The 20613-nt window shown below is 44.1% G+C and overlaps 1 long non-coding RNA gene across 1 annotated transcript in view; it reads right to left on the bottom strand.

Annotated features, from left to right (window-relative positions):
- Positions 1 to 20258, bottom strand: part of LOC121395811 — a 51973-nt gene extending 31715 nt beyond the window's left edge. The window contains exons 1-2 of the long non-coding RNA XR_005962696.1: positions 20177 to 20258; positions 5937 to 6019 (exon numbers count right to left, since the gene is read on the bottom strand). This is a non-coding gene — a long non-coding RNA (uncharacterized LOC121395811). The remainder of the gene's footprint in view (positions 1 to 5936; positions 6020 to 20176) is intronic.
- Positions 20259 to 20613: the final 355 nt, after the last annotated feature.

The following is a 20613-nucleotide window of genomic DNA, read 5'->3' as shown; positions in this document are numbered from 1 at the left end:
CATCTAAAAACAAATGCTCTGTAAGGCTACACATTTATTTTTATTGCTTTGTTTTATTACTCATCTTTCTACTCAGGCCTCTCTTATTTATATTCCAGTCTCTTATTCAAATCAATGCATGGTTGCTAGGATAATTTGGACCCTAGCAACCAGAAATTACAAACTGGAGAGCTGCTGAATAAAAAGCTAAATAACTCAAAAACCATGAATAATAAAAAAATGAAAACTAATTGCAAATTGTCTCAGGATGCCCCTCTCTGCATCATACTAAAAGTTCATTTAAACACGAGCAACCCCTTAAATGACATCCCTCAGTATTAGGGATGCGCCGAATCCACTATTATGGATTTGACCAAACCCCCGAATCCGAATTCAATCCAAATCCTAATTTGCATATGCAAAGGGGAAAACATTTTTTACTTCCTTGTTTGGTGACAAAAAGTCTCACGATTTCCCTCCCTGCCCCTAATTTGCATATGCGGATTAGGATTTGGTTCGGCTGGGCAGAAGAATCCTGCTGAAAAGGCTGAATCCTGGCCCAATCCCGAACCGAATCCTGGATTCAGTGCATCCCTACTCTTTATTCCTATAAATCCCACAGTACTGACTGTCCCCTCGCTGGTGTTACTCACACAATGCAAATGTGTCTTGGGTTCATCTCATCGTCTCCAGTCACCTCGTTTCTTATCTTTTACTTTTTCCTTCCGCTGATTGTACGTTGTGTCCCCTAATTCTAGCTAAGCTCCTGTACAGGGTCGGACTGGGCCTCAAGGGCCCTCACCTGCTCCCCCGGCCACCTAGGAATCTTGTTCCGCAACAGTAGCGCATGCGCACAGTGCTGCGATCTTAGCGATTGGTTGCGGCGCTTTAGTTGGTAAGGGGCCCGTAGTGACTGCGAGGAGGGCCCTTTGTGTTGCAGTCCCAGTGGGCCCCCATTGCTCCAGTTTGACCGTGCTCCTGTACCCTTCCCTTACAGCAATACCGTTTATACTCCTCCTTTCACTTGCTTTGCTTGGGTGGTGCCATGTGTTCCACTAGCAGAAGACATGTCCAGCTGATACTCCCAAAAGGAGAACCTACATGCTGAAACAAAGGGGTGAGAGGATAGTAGCACCCTTAAAGCACTGAAAGATGAATGGACCCCAAGTCTTGGTACTGGTGGAGAGAACAAGGGGGACCCACCGAGGAAAGAAAGCCACCAGGTAGATGTTTGTGTATGAATGCTGGAGGCAGTGATGTGAGAGTTGAAATGTTAGACTTTACTGGTCTAAAGCTCTTAAAATACTAAAAGCAAGCATCTGATTGGTAGTTAGAGGTCTAGGGAATATGTTTCCCATGTTGCTCCATAAGTACCATTGTATTCCAGATCTAAATTACCAAGAGAAAGTATTTACTCTAGTGAGAAGAGTAGGACATGTTGCTTGTCAACTTCCTTACGGAAACTGAAAGCCCCAATTTCGAGCACTAGCTTTGTACTGGACTTGCCAGCAGAACGTGAATGAACCGTGCCCTCAGTCTTTCTTCTAGAGACCACCACTCTCCTTCCTACAGTCCACCACTCTCCTTCCTAGAGCTCACCATTCTCCTTCCTAGAGTTCACCACCCACCTTCCTAGAGCCCACCACTCTCCTTCCTAAAGCCCACCACTCTCCTTCCTAGTGCTCACTGCCCTCCTTCCTAGAGCCCACCACTCTCCTTCCTAAAGCCCACCACTCTCCTTCCTAGAGCCCACCACTCTCCTTCCTAGAGCCCACCACTCTCCTTCTTACCCGCTTGGAACTGCTACCTGACCCTACCCGCAAGTACCTTATCTGCAACCCGGACCCACGACCCGCTGACCATCAAGAATCAGGAAGCTATTGCGAAGACCCACGGCCCGACCCGCAGAACCGCCGACCCTCATCTTTACCGTAGGTTTTTGTGGGTAACCCACGGGTACCTGACCCACTGCAGGACTCTAACACAGGGAAAGATGGAGCAGGACATGTTCTAGTTCATAGGGACAGATGGAGCGGTACATGTGCTGGTTAAGAACTAGCGCACCCCTTGGCTTCACTTACCTCCCCTATCCCTCTCTCCTCTGCACTCTGGCAGCTTCTCTATCTCACTCCCTCACTGAGGCCTCAGGCATCTTTTAATGATTTTCCTTATTTTCTTTGATTGTGTGAGTGCCGCAGCCTACAGGGAGTGCTGACACGTCACGCATAATGAATTCCTACTGAAATACCACTTTCTGGGGGTTATTACTGGGCCTTTCTGTCTTCTCTCCACATTTCCCCTTTATCTTGACAGGCTTTCTGAGAGATCACTAATAAGAAGCTTCGGGAGCCCACGGGGCATTAGTGAGAAAGAAGAAGGAGCCGCATTAAAGCCAAGTCTTCCCATTGCTTAGTGCGTCTGTTTTCTGTCTGCCCTGAGTTAATAAGATAGATTCGGTGATGGGACTCTGCGTGGCAGCTCCCACCCATATGTATAAATATAAATATACAGAGAAGGAATGTTCTGGGCACACAATAAGCTATACCCTCATACTGTACTGTCTAAGGGAATCAATATGGCACCTCCCTCCTCCCATATGTATAAATACAAATATACAGAGAAGGAATGTTCTGGGCACACAATAAGCTATACCCTCATACTGTACTGTCTAAGGGAATCAATATGGCACCTCCTCCTCCCATATGTATAAATACAAATATACAGAGAAGGAATGTTCTGGGCACACAATAAGCTATACCCTCATACTGTACTGTCTAAGGGAATCAATATGGCACCTCCTCCTCCCATATGTATAAATACAAATATACAGAGAAGGAATGTTCTGGGCACACAATAAGCTATACCCTCATACTATACTGTCTAAGGGAATCAATATGGCACCTCCTCCTCCCATATGTATAAATACAAATATACAGAGAAGGAATGTTCTGGGCACACAATAAGCTATACACTCATACTGTACTGTCTAAGGGAATCAATATGGCACCTCCCTCCTCCCATATGTATAAATACAAATATACAGAGAAGGAATGTTCTGGGCACATAATGAGCTATACCCTCATACTGTACTGTCTAAGGGAATCAATATGGCACCTCCTCCTCCCATATGTATAAATACAAATATACAGAGAAGGAATGTTCTGGGCACATAATAAGCTATACCCTAGCCTTAGATACTATTTGATATAAAGGACCCCCACCTACAGCCTATTGGCCAGGACCAGAATATCTCTGACTAATAGAGGGGCCCCCCACTTTCTGGCAATAATCCGTGGCTCTGTGCCTCGTCCAATCTGTGCCCACGTCCCAGTTTCCTTGTGATGTGCAGAATATTGTCGCCACGCAGCAGCCGGTCTAACGGAGCGATCACAAGACAAATATCCGAAATAGAAGTGGCCGTGGAATAAGTAAACAGAGGAAGAATACTCTGCTTGTTGTGCAGCTCTGTCAATGGACAAAGAAACATTGGGACACACTGGGGGCAACAACATCGTCTTTGTGTAGCGACCCGATGCCTCCAGGCGCCAACCCCGGTCACTGGCACAGAATGGAGCCCGACGCACGGGGTTACGACTGGGAATTCAGATCTACAGATAAGGGAGTGACAATGGGGAGACAGAGAATTGGAACATTCCCATAGTCCTTAGGAATCATGGATTTATGAAAAAGCTGCATTGTGGGTAAAAAATATGGTGATTTGTGCAGACCTGATTTGTTGCTTTGCAACAGTGTAGTAAATGATGTCGAACATGTGTAAGCAGAGATATATCATCTCATTTATAGATCCCATTAAAATCTGGTTTTCTTTAAGGGCAGAAACAAGAAAAAAAATGTCTTTATTCAAATTGTTAATAACAAGGCAGCGTCGCCCAACTGCAAACTGATTCACTGATATTTACTGCGTCTTACTGAGAAATGAGGCACCAACCTGTGCCCCCCGGTGACTTCACTCAAACCTGGAGGGGATCACTGGATGCATCACAAAGCTGTCCCAAAATAAATATTTCCTCTTTGCTACAATACAAGAAAAACACAGGCCAATTGCACTTCCCATAAAGAACTGCGTGTGCATTACGCAGGCGACTTTGCATTGTAGCCTATGAGGAAAAACGCGGAGGCAGTTCGGGGAGATCGTCGCGCAAAAGACGAGGCGAATCTTCACGTGTGGCCTTAGCCTTATCCCAATCAAAAGACAAACAGGAAACATCAGAGACAGTTTCTTCATTTGCAAAGTGTTTTCACTTTCACTATGATATAGAGTCTGGCACTTCTTCCTTGTTAACCCTGCTAGAAGCCACACGTTGATTGCTCGTCTCTGTGCAATATAGAGATATTTATATTTATACAGGACAAACATAAAGTTATTCTACTAGGCTCCTGGAAGTTAACTGAGCTCTTTCCTGATAAACAATGGGGGGAATGATTCACAGGGAGCATAGGACAGGCAGAGTATGGCACACACAGGGAACATAGGACAGGCAGAGTATGGCACACACAGGGAGCATAGGGCAGGAAGAGTATGGCACACACAGGGAGAATAGGGCAGGCAGAGTATGACACACACATGGAGCATAGGGCAGGCAGAGTATGACACACACAGGCAGCATAGGGCAGGCAGAGTATGACACACACAGGCAGCATAGGACAGGCAGAGTATGACACACACAGGGAGCATAGGGCAGGCAGAGTATGACACACACAGGCAGCATAGGGCAGGCAGAGTATGACACACACAGGGAGAATAGGGCAGGCAGAGTATGGCACACACAGGGAGCATAGGGCAGGCAGAGTATGGCACGCACAGGGAGCATAGGACAGGCAGAGTATGGCACACACAGGGAGCATAGGCAGGCAGAGTATGGCACACACAGGGAGCATAGGGCAGGAAGAGTATGGCACACACAGGGAGCATAGGCAGGCAGAGGATGGCATACACAGGGAGCATAGGGAAGGCAGAGTATGGCACATACAGGGAACATAGGGAAGGCAGAGTATGGCACACACAGGGAGCATAGGCAGGCAGAATACAGCAGGAGACAGGGAAACCTATCAGGATGTACTACATACATTGACACAGTGCTGGTGTCCCTTCAGCAGTTTGTATAAAGTGTGAACAAATGAACAATGTGGCAGTTTCAGTCTGGGTCTCAGGTATGAACAGTACAGGGCTGTAGGGTGTGAACAATAGAGATGTTACAGGTGTGAATAATGCAGGGGGAGTACAGTCTGAATTTGAGAGGTAAACAATGTAGGGCCAGTTAATCAGTAAGCAGCAGTCACAACTGTCAGACTTTCATGTGGGGGGACGACACAAAGGGGGCTTGTGGGCTCTCAGTTGGACAGCACTGAGCTAAGGGAATGGACAATCCAAAAAACAATGGTGGAAGACATCTGAAAAGATATATTTTTCCATAGATTCAGTGTTGGAATGAGTCTGCTGGAGCCAACCTGACACCCTGGGCCCTCCTAGATATCACTAGTACCAAATGCTTTGCCTGTAGGTAACACAGTGGGAATACGGATGGGTTATTGGAATGGGGCTCACTGGGAGATCCTCTGGGATTCCAGCCTGACTCTGTCCATATAAAAGATTCATTGAACAGTTTGCTTATTTCATGGGGAAAGCATCAATGTACTTACTACCAGTTTACTCGTCCCTATAAGTATTTTACAGGAAGGAGCAACAAAAAGTATTGGCTCACAAATATTTCCAGCTAGAATGTAAATAGGTTAATTATAAATGATGAATAACAGAATCCTGGGTGTCAGCCAAATAGGAAGCCTCTTAACATTTGGAGGAAGGCGATTCATGGCTGAACTTGGATAACCTGAACCCTGTGTATATTTTACCTACATATATATATATATATACAGTAAATGTATTGTTTGCAAAAACATTTAGCATTTCCACTTCCTGCACAAAGTGTCTCACTCACATGCAATTGCTCTGCGTCTCGTTCCGAAGGCTCCATTGCTTCTCATCCAGACACTGAATAAAACGGGTATTTCCTTGGCGCCCCTGGAAGGAAAAGAATGTCAGCTGTTGTGGCACAGGCTGTAATTGTTACCCTGGGCACCTTTGGTGTTTGCAGTAACCAGATAAAAGCTTATATCCAAACCAGAAGGGCACAGGGGGAAATATTAACTTATTCAAAAGTGTTCCTTTAACACACGTAGCCTTGTATTTTCTCATTAGCCAAGATGGCATTTTTCAGGCTGTCAGTTTTATCTGTCAAGACAACTGCTTGAGGCAACGAATTCAACATCTTCCATTTTCACTGTAAACATAAACCCAACCTAAACATAAGGAATGTCCACACTTCTACAGGTTTATCTTGTGGTTTAAGATGAAATACTTTGCCAACGTTGCCCTGTCCCACCCCAGTGACAATAATTATTTGTGCCCCCCCTCAAGCAAAACCCTCTTTCTTGGGCCTCATCTTCCGCTATTAAGGTGCCTGTTTGTGAAGATATTATATCACAATACTATGACAAAGCCATCAAGTAGACACTGGTTTCTCATATACACATTTCACACCTGAAACCAAACAATTGAGATCTGCCATAACCTGCAAAGTGGCCATATGCCTTCTTCACTCCCTACTACTTCTTCCTCCCTCTACTCCTCCCTCTACTCCTCCCTCTACTCCTCCCAGCTCCTCCCTCATCTTTGTGCCACCTTCCACTTCTCCCAGCTCCTTCTTCAGTCTACAAGACTCTTTCACTCCTCTCAGCTCCTTACCTGATCTCCTTGTCTTCTCTGCTCTTCTTTAGATCTCACTTCTTTCCTTTATTCCTCCTTGTATAATAATGTCTGTCCCTTCTTACCCCCCCCTTCCCTGGTCATCCCTAGTTTTTTGTCTTCTCTACCTTCTCCCTGATCCGTCACTGATCTCCCTTTCCCGATCTTTCTGTGCCCTTTACTATTAATTCTTACTCCTCCCCTGTCTCTGTGCCCTTTACTATTTATTCTTATTCCTTCCCTGTCTCTGTGCCCTTTACTATTAATTCTTACTCCTCCCCTGTCTCTGTGCCCTTTACTATTAATTCTTACTCCTCCCCAGTCTCTGTGCCCTTTACTATTAATTCTTACTCCTCCCCAGTCTCTGTGCCCTTTACTATTAATTCTTACTCCTCCCCAGTCTCTGTGCCCTTTACTATTAATTCTTACTCCTCCCCAGTCTCTGTGCCCTTTACTATTAATTCTTACTCCTCCCCAGTCTCTGTGCCCTTTACTATTAATTCTTACTCCTCCCCAGTCTCTGTGCCCTTTACTATTAATTCTTACTCCTCCCCAGTCTCTGTGCCCTTTACTATTAATTCTTACTCCTCCCCAGTCTCTGTGCCCTTTACTATTAATTCTTACTCCTCCCCAGTCTCTGTGCCCTTTATTATTCATTCTTACTCCTTCCCTGAGCCCTCTGTGTCTTCTCTGCCTCTTTCCCACCCCACTGCTCATCCCCATGTCCTCTCCTCTCTGCTCATTCCCAAATCTTTGTGCACTTTTCCCTTCTCCTTTGCCAGGGCTGATTTACAAAGGCAGGTGCTATATTACACCAGTGCAGTTACCCATAGCAACTAAACAGATCTTTGAATTTTAATTTTCTACCTTGTAGATGACTATTCTGATTGGTTGCTATTGGCAACTGCACATGTGCAATTCAGCACCTACGTTAGTAAATGTGCTGAATTGCACAATGTCCCACCTGTGCCTCCTCTCCCCTCCACCTCTATGTCTTGTAGCCTCCTCCAGCTTCTGGCCTCTATTGCTCCACTATAAAGTATTTCACAGCTTTTTCCACAGTCTGCAGCCCTGATCTACACTGCAGAGACTTTATGTATATTTACATTTCACATGTGCAGAACTACAATTCCCAGCATTCCGCTTGGCTAACTCTTCTAGAACAGCTGGACTTGTTTTATTCCACGTTCCATAAAGAAAATCAATGATCTGTGTGAAATGGGATTTCACTTTAAGTCCCCATGAATCCGACCTTTATCCTCAGCACTTTGGGAGATAAAAAAGCTTCTCCAGGAAAATATAAATCAAGTTAAATCTTTGTGATTCTTAAGCGAATCTCCCCGGCTCCATTTGTAGTAGGGAGAATGTGTAACCTTTACTCCAGCGCATTAGCCAATCAATACTCTGCCGACATTAACTCTGCCTATAGACTCCCTTCTCCCAATAATTGTCTGTAATAATAACACAGGACTTCTGTGCAGCCAAACGGCAAATAATGCTCCAAACTCTTTATCTGGGCCTCCAGTACCACAATTGCTGAGAAAAATAGGGAGTTAGTAAAGTCTGTGTAGAGCAAACCTGCTTCTGATCAGTGGTGTAACTAGATATGACTGGGCCCCACAGCAAATTATTTTTAAGGGGCCCAAAATGTCTAGGGGTTGACCTGACAAGTTTAGGGATTCGGGTGCGTTTGGATCAGTAATATTTAGCACGAGGCACATTATGATTTGATGAAATCAGCAGCATTATTAATAAATACCTCCCAGTCTTATATGTAGATAATGAATTTAAAGAAGGTTCTTGATTGTGGGTTTTGGGTAGAGGCAAAGAAAGCTCCTACTTTGCGTTTGATTTTGGCTCCCAGCTCCTTTATGGAGGAGGTGGAAAGTAGCACTTGGTTACGGAATTGTGGGATGTATAAGTGTAGTTCAACTATATGTGTTACATGTTCAGTAGTTCAGCTATTACATACTGTTACTCGTGAGCTTCATAAAATACGCAGCTACATAAACTGCAATACAAGATCAGTAGTATATTTACTAACTGCTGGAAATGCTCCAAGCTACACGTAGGCTGCACATTACATCTCTCATAAGGGGTGGTTCACCTTTAACTTTTGATATGTTATAGAATGGCCAATTCTAGGCAACTTTTCAGTTGGTCTTCATTATTTTTTTTTTTTTAATTATTTAATAGGTAGTGGCTAAGGGGACAGTAGATGGGCATATGCAGCATGTTACATTGAAGTAACCAAAAATAAACTATTTTATCTTTTTTTGTACCGTTTAACTGCATTTGGTAAATACTCACTGCTCATTTGTCACGTGGCTATGAGTTATTGGAATGGGGCAAAGGGTCTGTGCTACTATATATTGTAATTCCCAGAGAGCCTTGAGATGACTCCTAGTGATGTAACAATAGGGGGAGCAGACCTGGGACTGGGGGAAGGATAACTGCCATATGTGCTGGGGTTGTGGTTTCTAGTAGAAGAGTCTTAAATAGTTTTTTGGCGATTTATAGGGAATTAATCAGTCTTTTGTGGTATCCCTCTAGTTATGTCTAAAGGTGGCCATAGACATTGGCGATGTTGCCAAACGAGCAGATCTCTCCCCCCGATATGCCCACATTGAAGTGGCCGATATCGGGCTGATCCGATCCTGGACCCTATGGCCCAATGTTTGGATCATAATGGATCTGATACGGGCAGTCTGATCGCGGGACCGCATAGACGCACAGATGTGGCCACGGTCCAACGGGATTTTTTAACCTGCCCAATCGACATCTGGACGACTTTCAGGCAGATATCGGTCGAGCAAACTCGTCGGATGGCCCCACGCACAGGCCAATAAGCTGCCGACTCGGTCCATCTGCAGCTTTTATTGGCCCATGTATGGGGGCCTTAACTCATTTTTGCTCATCTTTACTTACTCAACTGAACATTTGAGGAGTAGAGAACGTGGTCTAATTAGACCCTGGATTAGGAACAAACTATCTTTAATCCCATTGTAAAACTGGCAGCCTCTTGCTGTCGGCCTGTAAGAGCGGCTGGCAGTTGCATTAAGGGCTCCTTACAGACGCCACTGATAAGCTCTAAGGATGGGGCCGACTGTGAGAGACATGTTTTATCAGCCACGTCCCAGCACTGGAGAGACTCTTAAGAATTATCAGCTCCCACAAGTATGGTTTTAAAGTAAAAGCTGTTAATGGACTGGTCTTAATAAGAACCATTCTGGAACATCCCTGCAGCGATTAGATATTCCCAATCTCTCTGTGTGTAATCATTCTGGGCAAAAAAAGAAAGAGTGAAACGAGGGGGGAAGAGAGATGAAAAGAGTCAGCGTGAGAAGAGAAATTAATGATCTGGCCGGGAAGAAATGAACTTGGGGTTTCTTTAAATAGGAATTAGCCTATAAGGGTCTGGAAAGTGATGCCACTTACAAATATGGTCAATACAATCCTTCTGTATAGAGCCTATATCTTCTCCTGCAGTCCCTACCTTCTCCTACAGTCTCCATCTTGTTGTACTGTCTCCATCTTGTTGTACTGTCTCCATCTTCTTCTTTTGTCTCCACATTCTCCTGCAGTCTCCATCTTGTTGTGCTGTCTCAATTTTCTTCTGCAGTCTCCACCTTCTCCTGCAGTCTCCATCTTGTTCCACCATCTCCATCTTGCCCAACTGTCTCCTTCTTGCATTACTGCCATCTAACCCTCCTGTATCCATCTTGTTGTACTGTCTCCATCTTCTTCTTTTGTCTCCACCTTCTCCTGCAGTCTCCATCTTGTTCCACCATCTCCATCTTGCCCAACTGTCTCCTTCTTGCATTACTGCCATCTAACCCTCCTGTCTCCATCTTGTTTATTGTATCCTTCTTACCCCCCCTGTCTCCTTCTTGCCCCATGGTGTTCCCATCTTTGCTCTTATATTGCCTTCTTGCTCTACTGTCACAATTCTGCCCTTGTATCACCAGCTTGTCCTACTATATATGTTATTCCTACAGCTGCTCCTCTCTGCTCCCTACATACAGCTCTGTCTATTCCTAAGATTTTACAAACCCCAAACAGAGGAGATTTAATGAAAGTGCTTTTCTGTTTGGGAAGAGCGCATGGATTACGTGCAGATCTCAATTGTATGAATGGCGGAATGAAATAAATTTGTTCTCAAAGTGAGTAAATATCAACTATTTATAGGACTTGGCTTGGGCAGGTGTATTTAAGAGCCCATTATATCACCAAAATAACCCCGTGTTGTCACTTACAATGAACACCCTTGTCTTGCCTGACATAGAGCGGCCATGCAAGGAGACATAGCCATAGCCAAAACCACAGTTTAACCTCTTTGTTGACTTTTGATTGCTCATTGCCTTTAGCAAGCCATCCATAGCCCATAGCAGCCACTACATTTCATGCCCAGGAAGCTGTGCCAACCCTTATAGATCAGTTTCTTAGGTACTAATACAAATGGCCTTCATAACTGTTGTCCTGGGTTCTGTTGCCAAAAGATTCAAATGTCTGGCTGTTAAATTGGATCAATTTGAGTCATTCACTTACAATCTGGAATTCTTGTGCAAACTGAAAAGTATTGGTGGGCCTCCATTGAGTATTGATAGCTACAGTAGCTGTCAGAAGAGAAATGATGAACTAAATGAGGCCTGGAGAGACCAGTTTCTTTTTAAAGGACATGGAAAGGCAAAACAATAAAATCCTATTTTTACTTTCTTAAATGAAAAAGAAACCTTTCTCCAATATACTTTAATTAAAAAATGTGTACCGTTTTTATAAGAAACCTGACTGTATGCAGTGAAATTCTCCCTTCATTTACTGCTGTGGATAGGAATTGTCAGACGGCCCCTAACTGCTCTACAGGGAAACAATCAGACTTATGAACAGCAGGGGGAGCCCCCGCCTTACTTCCCAGCCATGCAGAACTCAAGCAGCTTTGTTTGTTTCCCTGTAGAGCAGTTGGCGACTGTGTAGAGATTTGTATTGGATTTTATTTTTGCCTTTACATCCCCTTTACTGTTTCCAACTCCAGCTGCAGGGACAAAGATCATGGAGCCAGATTTAAACAGATAAACTGGGATTCTATTTGGAGGATTATTTTGCTGCAGCCACTGGTTCTGCAGAGTTGGAGAAAGTTTGTATTAAACAATACAAAAACTATAAAATCCACATTAGATTACATGACATCACAGGACCCAGTGCAGTCTGTATATTCTGATTATTAATCAGTCTTGCTGTATCGGCTTCTGGCAGATATTATTTGACTTGTGCTGTTTTGATCATTTATGGTGATCCCTAAACAGCCCAGACCACACTGAGCATGTGCACAGTCTTTGCAGCCATAGTTGTAAAAAATATGTTTAGGAACAGATATATTTTCACCCCAAATTTCACCATCCAAGATGGTCTTCCCAGTTTATTTCCCTAGTTCTCACCCCTACTGACCTTCAGCCTAACCTCCAGTTTGGGATCTACTTCGGTTTAATACATTGACACTCATAGGATCTTTGATGCTAATGGCACCCTTGAATTTTTTCGGTTGAGAGAGGAGGAGTTGCTAATTTTCAGAATTTTTATGAATTTTTGGAAATCAGAGAATAAATGACATTATTGTGGCTGTAGGCTGCTTCTATGAGCAGGGTATGTGTTCTAATAGTTATGTAAGTGGCACAGGTTCATATGGGGATTATCGCAGAGCTTTATTCCGTTTCACACGCAAGGTCAGAGCAATGCACTGAAGGTGTGTACTTACTCACAGAGAACAAAACCCATGGCTGTCCCTTGTTGTGCTTGTGTAAGCCTGACTCTGTCTGGGAATGTCCTGAAGCTCAGGATTGTGCGAATGTGTTTGTGCCTCACTATTTGCTGACATGAAAGAGATACAAGTTGATAACAAAGTCATTGTGGATTTCACATGCTATGGCAAGTTTCCCGAGCGCTCCCCTTCCCACCTTGCCTTGTCCTTATTCCGGCACCTCATTATTCTGCCTCTCATTGTCATCACTGTCTGGTTCTTCTGAACAATTCACTTTTAGGGCAGAGACAAACGCTCAGATTCGGCCCATCGACAAATCTCCTCTTCTTCGTTGCGACTAATCTCCCTCAACTGCAATTGGTGTGCTTTGTTTTCCGAAGTCGCCCGAAGTTGCCTAACGAGGAAACTTTGGATGACTTCGGAAAACGAAGAGCTCCGAGTGCCATCCCGGGGTTGATTTAGATTCTAGCTGGTGGTAAGCAGTTCTGGGAGTTCAGTTGCCCCAAAGAAGAGGCGATTAATCGCCGGGCGACTAAATCACCCCGAATCTGAGCATGTGTCCCTGCTTTAAGGGTAGTGGCAGACATGGCTACTGGGAGAGATTAGTTGCCCAGGGAGAGATTAGTTGCCCTAAAACTCAGCTAGGGTAGGTGTCAATCAGATCTAGCGACAGACCGGTGCCCCTATAAAACACACCTAGGGTTGGTGCCAATCAGATCCAGACTGGTGTCCTTGTGTGCCAGGCATATGGGGTGCTTTGTTGCATTTGGGAAATTGCATGTGAGTTTGTGTACGTGAGTGTGAGTACGTGCATGTGTGTATGTGAGTGTGAGTGTGAGTACTTGCGTACAAATGAGTCTTTGATCAATGTGTATTTCTGCTGCTTACTGGGAACCATTTTAATTAAATTAAATTTAATTGCAATTTTCTCCGCATTCTGGAATCTGCAGCAGAACAATGGGAGTATTCATGCCGGGAGGAGTCTGAGATTCACCTCACTATTACAATGTACTTCCCACTTATAAATTCTTCATTTATTAAAAGGGAATTGAGTGGAGACCTTGCGTGCCAGGAATCCGAGCCCCCCCCTGCGCGTGTGCAGGTTAATAACAGAATTGCTTTGATGATTGATAGGCTGAGCGGTGGCATTGGACCTATTTACTGGTCTCCTTCATTATGTGCCACCAACACTGCCAGTGAGACACTATTCCCAGAATCCCCCAGCCTGGTGTGTCACAGGTTAATTGGCTTCATCTGGTGCTGGAAGTAAAAGCAGGGCCACTGGGTTGGACTGGGCCGGTGAGACACTGGTAAAAAAGCAAGTAGGTCCCGGCCCTCATGGAGACCCCTGGCAGTGACACTGAGTGTTGCTCTCTGACCTCTGACCCCAGAGCCTGTTTGTTCCACAAGACGAGAAGAAGTACGAGGGGGAAAGGTGCAGCTGGGGGACAGGGGGATGTGAGGGCCCCTGAATTAGAAGCCCTGGACCCCCCAGTCTGACACAGGACCATCTTTAGAGTTAGAGGGGCCACAACTGACCTGTCCATCCTATGGCCCCCCAGAAACCATGTCCTGTGAGCTCAACAAGGGCCACAGGTTGGGTAAATATCAGCTAGTTATAGGTTGCTATGGGTTACTAGACCACTAGCAAACGGTAGCTTTTAAATATTGTATTAAACCTTTAGACTGTAAGTTCCACTGGGGCAGGGACAGATGTGAATGATAAAGAAATTGTTCAAAGCAGCATGTTGCCTCTCTATATTTATATAAAGGATAATAATAATAATAACTAGATGCCTGCACATCCATATGGCAGCTCCCAGTGGCTTATATCACTGTTTAAAGGTTGTTATTATTATTGGGCAGCCAGACAGTAAATGACACCGACCCTGCGTCTCTGAGCGCTGAATGTGTCACTCCCAGAGCCCGTATTCTACTTTATAGACTATAATTAACAAGGAAACAGCAATGAAACAATATATTTCCTGGAATCCGCCTCTGCGATTCATTCCTCTCGTAGGGCGAAATGAGAATGTGGAATGTTTAGACGCATCGGAGACTGGCACGCCATTGCTATAAATATAACCTCCCTCTCTCTCCTGGAATGGGGGGATTTGGGGGGAAATCCAAGTGGTTTGGGAGCAGAATTGCATTTTCCTGCAGTTACAGGAGGGAACAAGGAATGGATTTGGTTTCAGATTGGGAATTTGGGGCCAAGCACCAGGTTGTGCATTGAGATGCATTGACTCTACTTACACAAGTACTTGTGCCCATACCTGCTCCTGGCACCATTGTGTTGTGCCCATTTAGTGCTGCCAGTTGCTACTGCCATATTTGCTGCTACTGGTAATTCTCCCCATTGGGAAGTGTCCATTGATACAACTGACTTACCCCTAACGAACTGGATGTCATTAATAACACAACACAATGGGAATGACACAATCCACACCACAAGGAGGCCCAACACAACTCGGACACACAATTTGCATCAAACTCCATAACCATCATGGGGGTCCGCAGAAACTTAGTGGGGACCCACAATAATGCTGTTATCACAGAAGGAAAAAAAACTAATGCATTGTGGGTAGAAAACTTGCATTAGTGATGCCTTTGAGTCAGGGAAGGTTTGTCCATTGGAGCGTTTGATTCAGTCTCTGGGATGGGGGAGACCAGTAGCAGCTACTCAGGCCCAGAGACATTTGCAGGGTCCCCCAGGTTTGTGCACAGAAGGGACAATTTCTCTTCTGGGAAATGTGGGATTTTGGGTTAAAAGCGAAAGTAACTCAGACAGGAAATATTCACTCCAATCTGATGGGGATTTTTATTGCAATGTGAGTTTCCCTTTCAAATTCCATTGGCATTAGGAGCCAATCTAAGGTTACCAGCTGCCCAGCTCAAAACTACCTGTCTGGAATTCCGGATAGCCCCCCTGATGTCACACACTCCGCCCCTGATATCAATGCTCCGCCCACCCGCCTGAATTTTCTGATTACAGAAGGTGGCAACCCTAAATCAAACTTAGATTGTGAGCTCTAGGGGCAGTGACCTTGCACTTTAATCCAGAGGGATTGAGGTGTGGGGCAAATTTAGGAGGATATCTTGAGGCTGAGGGGAAATTTAAATAAGTGGATTAAGTAAAACAAATGGCAGGAGGCAGTATTGGGGGGGACATTGGTGTTTCTTTGTCGGCAGAGGATCTGTCATGTGTATACTTAGCCTTAGCCTGTTATCCAGAAACCCATTATCCAGAAAGTTCTGAATTACAGGGTCATCTTCCATAGACTCCATTATAAGCAAATAATTAAATTTTTAAAAAATGATTTCCTTTTTTCTGTGTAATATTAAAACAGTAGCTTGTACTTGATCCCAACTAAGATATAATTAATCCTTATTGGAGGCAAAACCAGCCTATTGGGTTTATTTAATGTTTACAGGATTTTCTAGTAGACTTAAGGTATGAAGATCCAAATTACTGAAAGATCAGGTCCAGAGCATTCTGGATAACAGGTCCCATACCTGTATTGCATAGTCATTTATAGGGTTAGAAATGTAAGAGCACCCCTATTATATTCAAGTCCATGTTAAAGGAGAAGGAAAGGGTAAAAGTAAGTAAGCTTTATCAGAAAGGTCTATAAAAATACACCACTAAAGCCTCAAAGTAATGCTGCTCTGAGTCCTCTGTCAAAAGAAACACCACATTTCTTTCCTTCTATTGTGTACTCATGGGCTTCTGTATCAGACTTCCTGTTTTCAGCTAAAACCTCCAGGGCTAGGGCTTGAGCATGCTCAGTTTGCTCCTCTCCCCCTCCCTCCTCCCTCTCCCTTCTGTAACCTGAGCCCAGAGCTATAAGTGAGCAGGGAGAGACTCAGGCAAGAAGTGATGTCACACCAAGCTAATATGGCAGCTGCTATCCTAAACAAACAGAATGGTTACCAGTGCAATTCTGGTGATGACCAACCTGAGTCTGTGCCAGTGATGATTGCTCCATGCCCAGCAGGACAGCATTAGCCTTAGAAAGAATAACAATAAACGGTGCCCCTTGTACATCTCTCCGGATGTGAATGTCTCATTGAGCATCTGAATTGATCATTGATATGAGGAAACACAATGTTGTATCTCTACATCAAAGAACCCGGCCTCGTTCGCTTAATTTATTACTTACAGTTGAACGGCGGCCTATCAGCCAAAAGCATTACCCTGGAAAGTGTCCAGACAAAATATTATTCCTTTTCCTTTACGGTGATGGCAGAGCCGACTCTCCTCCCCAATACAAACAGAATGATTTCAGATACTAATCAGGACTTACCCGCCCCAGGGCCACACAATATAAGTCTATTAGAATTTCCCAGGAGCCTGTGCCAGTAAGAGATGACACTGCGGGATTATAATTACATTAAATTATATGTACAGACATGTTATTCCCGGGCTCAGGACTCTCACAGGCAGAGAAATCACAGTAAGACACAACAAACATGTCTACCCAGAGACAGCCCCAAGAGCTGCAGGAATGTGACCGGATCCCTAGTTAATAATCTGGGATTATGAGTCTGTAATAAATTAAAAAGGCAGGTAATCTGAGCAGTTAGAGCAGTCACTCTCCATTCTGTGCTATGTGGTGTTAGAGCTCAGTGGCCGGTGTGAACTCTAACACCCCAACCAATCGTTATGCACCATGAAATTGATATGGAAAGCGAGAAGTTAGAAATGATCATTATTTTCAGATATAATAATCAAAGTGTTACTGCCATCATTTTGTAACACCTTGCCCTACTATAACGGTCATTGTACTCTGCCACAGTTTTGTTATTTTAGTTCCATCTTTCCCCACTGTCTACATCTTGCCTAATGTCTTCATCTTGTTCTACTGTCTCCATATCCTTGTGTTACTATCACCATCTTTCCCTGCATCACTATCATTGTATATTATCACCACTTTGAGCTACTGTCTCCATCTTGCCCTACTTTCTCCATCTTGCCCTACTTTCTCCATCTTACCCTACTGTCTCCATCTTGCCCTACTGTCTCCATCTTGCCCTACTGTCTCCAACTTACTCTAATTTCTCCATCTTGTCCTACTGTCTCCATCTTGCTCTACTGTCTCCATCCTGATCTAATTTCTCCATCTTGCCCTACTGTCTCCATCTTGCCCTACTTTCTCCATCTTGTCCTAATGCCTCCATCTTGCCCTGCATTATCCATCTTGTCCTACTGTCTCCAACTTGCCCTACTGTCTCCATCTTGCCCTACTATCTCCATCTTGCCCTACTATCTCCATCTTGTCCTACTGTATCCATCTTGCCCTACTGTTGCCATCTTGCCCTACTATCTCCATCTTGTCCTACTGTCTCCATCTTGCCCTACTATCTCCATCTTGTCCTACTGTCTCCATCTTGCCCTACTTTCTCCATCTTGTCCTACTGTCTCCATCTTGCACTACTGTCTCCATCTTGCCCTACTTTCCCCATCTTGCCTACTGTCTCCATCTTGTTCTACTGTCTCCATCTTGTTCTCATTACTCTTCTCAGTGTCACCCCCACTATTGTCTCTTTTTTGTCTACTATCACCATCTTTCCCTGTGTCACTTACATGGTATATTGTCACAGTCATGTTCTATTGTCACTACTTTGAGCTTTTGTCTCCATCTTGCCCTACTGTTCCTACACTGCTCTACTGTTGCCATATTGTCCTACGTTCTCCATCTTACACTGTTGTCTCCATCTTGTCCTGCTTAGCCTTCTTACCCTTCTATCTCTATCATGGTATATTATCACAGCCTCATGCCGCAATGACAAATAATTTACAACCCACATGTACTTTCTGTATAGGGATGTACAAAAATACCTTGTACTTGACATACTTAACCCTGCAAGTGCCAACTGTATCCTGCATATATATCCTTATTAGCTTAGCCTACTTTTCTGTAGGAAAAACATCTGAAAATGGCACTTATCCAAGGAAGTGGGCTGTGCGGTTTCCATATGACCCTACTGCATTTGCATTACAAGAACCAAGATGATAGACATCCTACATCATGTTTATTCTATCCCTTGTCCCACAAACATTTGTGCCCTGTATAAAGAACTTTCCCTTTCCCCATCACCCTCGGGACAGATTTGGGGGATATCTTAGCAACGGCACATACTAAAGGAAGATAAAAAACTGTTAGTTCACACTCTGCAGGGATAAGCCCTGATAAACTGCAGGATATTCTCGACTGGTACTGATAACCTTGACTAGGGGTCAGATGCAGGGACCCACACCCAACCTCAGTGGATCTAATCAGTCCTACAAATGTATAGAAAACAGATTTGTGTAGGCCAGGGAAAGAAAACAATTGCCATTGTGGCCCCAGCACAGGGTTGGTGCTCATTAAACAAATCGTTTTTATGGTTCTTACACAAGTTTGATGTTAGACGACTCATTCAGTGTTTCAAAATAAAGAACAAAGAAATAAAAACATAGACACAGAGTCTCTTTGTGCCACTAATAGTTACTATACTCCATACAGGGACCAATACAGGTAACTACCAGAACACTTTCTTGCCTAAATTCAGCTGATCTTGGGCCTCACTATGGGGGCAAGAAGAGGCCAAACTCTTAACACACACAGTGCTTGAATCAATGACGGGCGCCAGTGGTTCTTCCACCAAATAAAGCCATGATTTATTAATGGGCGGCAGCAGCAAATACTGCTCAGTACATTCTATATATCAGTTGTAACGGCACAACATGCATCAATCTCTCTGGGAGTCTTACACACACACTGCAGGTAGTTCTACAGTTTTCAGCTCTCTCTTTAAGCCCCACACATAATGGAGAGCTAGAAGTAGGTGGTAGAAGGTGATTTATGTCAGATGGAACAGTAGGGAAAGACAGAGACAGTAGAAAAGAGGGAGGTTGTAGAACAATATGGAGAAGTAGGGCTGGGTGGCCATTGTAGAGCAAGATGGAGACAGTAGGGCAAGATGGCAAGTTTAGGTCATGATGACACAGGGTAGTTGGTGACTCTAAGATATGATGGAGACAGAGCAACATGGAGATAGTTGAGAAGATGGAGTCAATAGGGAAATATAGCAACATGAAAACAGTAGGAAAAGATGGAAACCTTAGATAAAGATGCTGAAAGTATAGGAAGATGCAGACAGAAGAATGATCAAGACAGTAGAGCAATATGGCAACAGTATTAAATTAAAGATTAAAAGATGGAAACAGTAGGGCAGGAAGAAAACCTTAGGCCAAGATGTTATGAGTTGGACACATGACAACAATAAAATAAGATTAAAACAGTTGATAATATGGAGACAGGAGGACAAGATAGAGACATGATAAAATGGAAGAAGTAAGTCAAAATGGCAAATGTTTGGCTAGATGGAGCTAGCATGTAGAGCAAGATGGAAACATTAGGTCAAGATGCCAATAGCTGGGAAGATGGTAACAGTAAGGATAAGATGAAGAAAGTAGAAAAGTTGGGGGCAGGAGAGCAAGATACACTCAGCAGGGTATGATGGTTCTAATGGGGTTAAGATAGATACAGTAGGGTAATAGGTCAGTATTAGGACAAGATGGAGGAAATAGGGCAAGATGGCAAATCTAGAACTAAATGGAGATAGCAGGGCAAGATGGTGACAGTAGGGCAACATATTTAGTGATGATAACACTTTATTTTAATTTTACTCACCCTGTAGCGCTTTGGTTATTGTTGTTGAGGTGCAAGACCCAGTTGTTAACATGGGAACCAGGAAAGTTCCCCCCAAGTCCTGCCAATCCTGGTCTGTTATTGTGAAAGACACCAAGGTTCCACTAGTGTTTTCCTATGCAAAGAAATGCGCATGGACGAGGAAGACTATGATTTTCAATATTTTTGCTCAGCTTAAAATTTAACAACCGTTCAGGCCTTGGAGCCAAAATCAACAGAGACCAAAGGAACAGGTGAGATGGAAGTAATGTGTTGGTCAAATACAGAAGTTCTCAGGGAAGTGCACAGAAAAGCAAAGATACGGGGCAATGGGCAGAGGTAGCAATTAAATTGTAAAACTGGGCATAGACACGAAGATCTTCTTGTTGGATAAACTTGCCTGGTGTGACCACCCACATACTGGGCCAAAATGGGCTGGG

Source organism: Xenopus laevis, chromosome 1L (genome assembly GCF_017654675.1).
Source record: "Xenopus laevis strain J_2021 chromosome 1L, Xenopus_laevis_v10.1, whole genome shotgun sequence".
NCBI lineage: Eukaryota > Metazoa > Chordata > Amphibia > Anura > Pipidae > Xenopus > Xenopus laevis.
The sequence above is the reverse complement of the archived record's forward strand: the minus strand, read 5'-3'. Positions and strand labels throughout refer to the sequence as shown.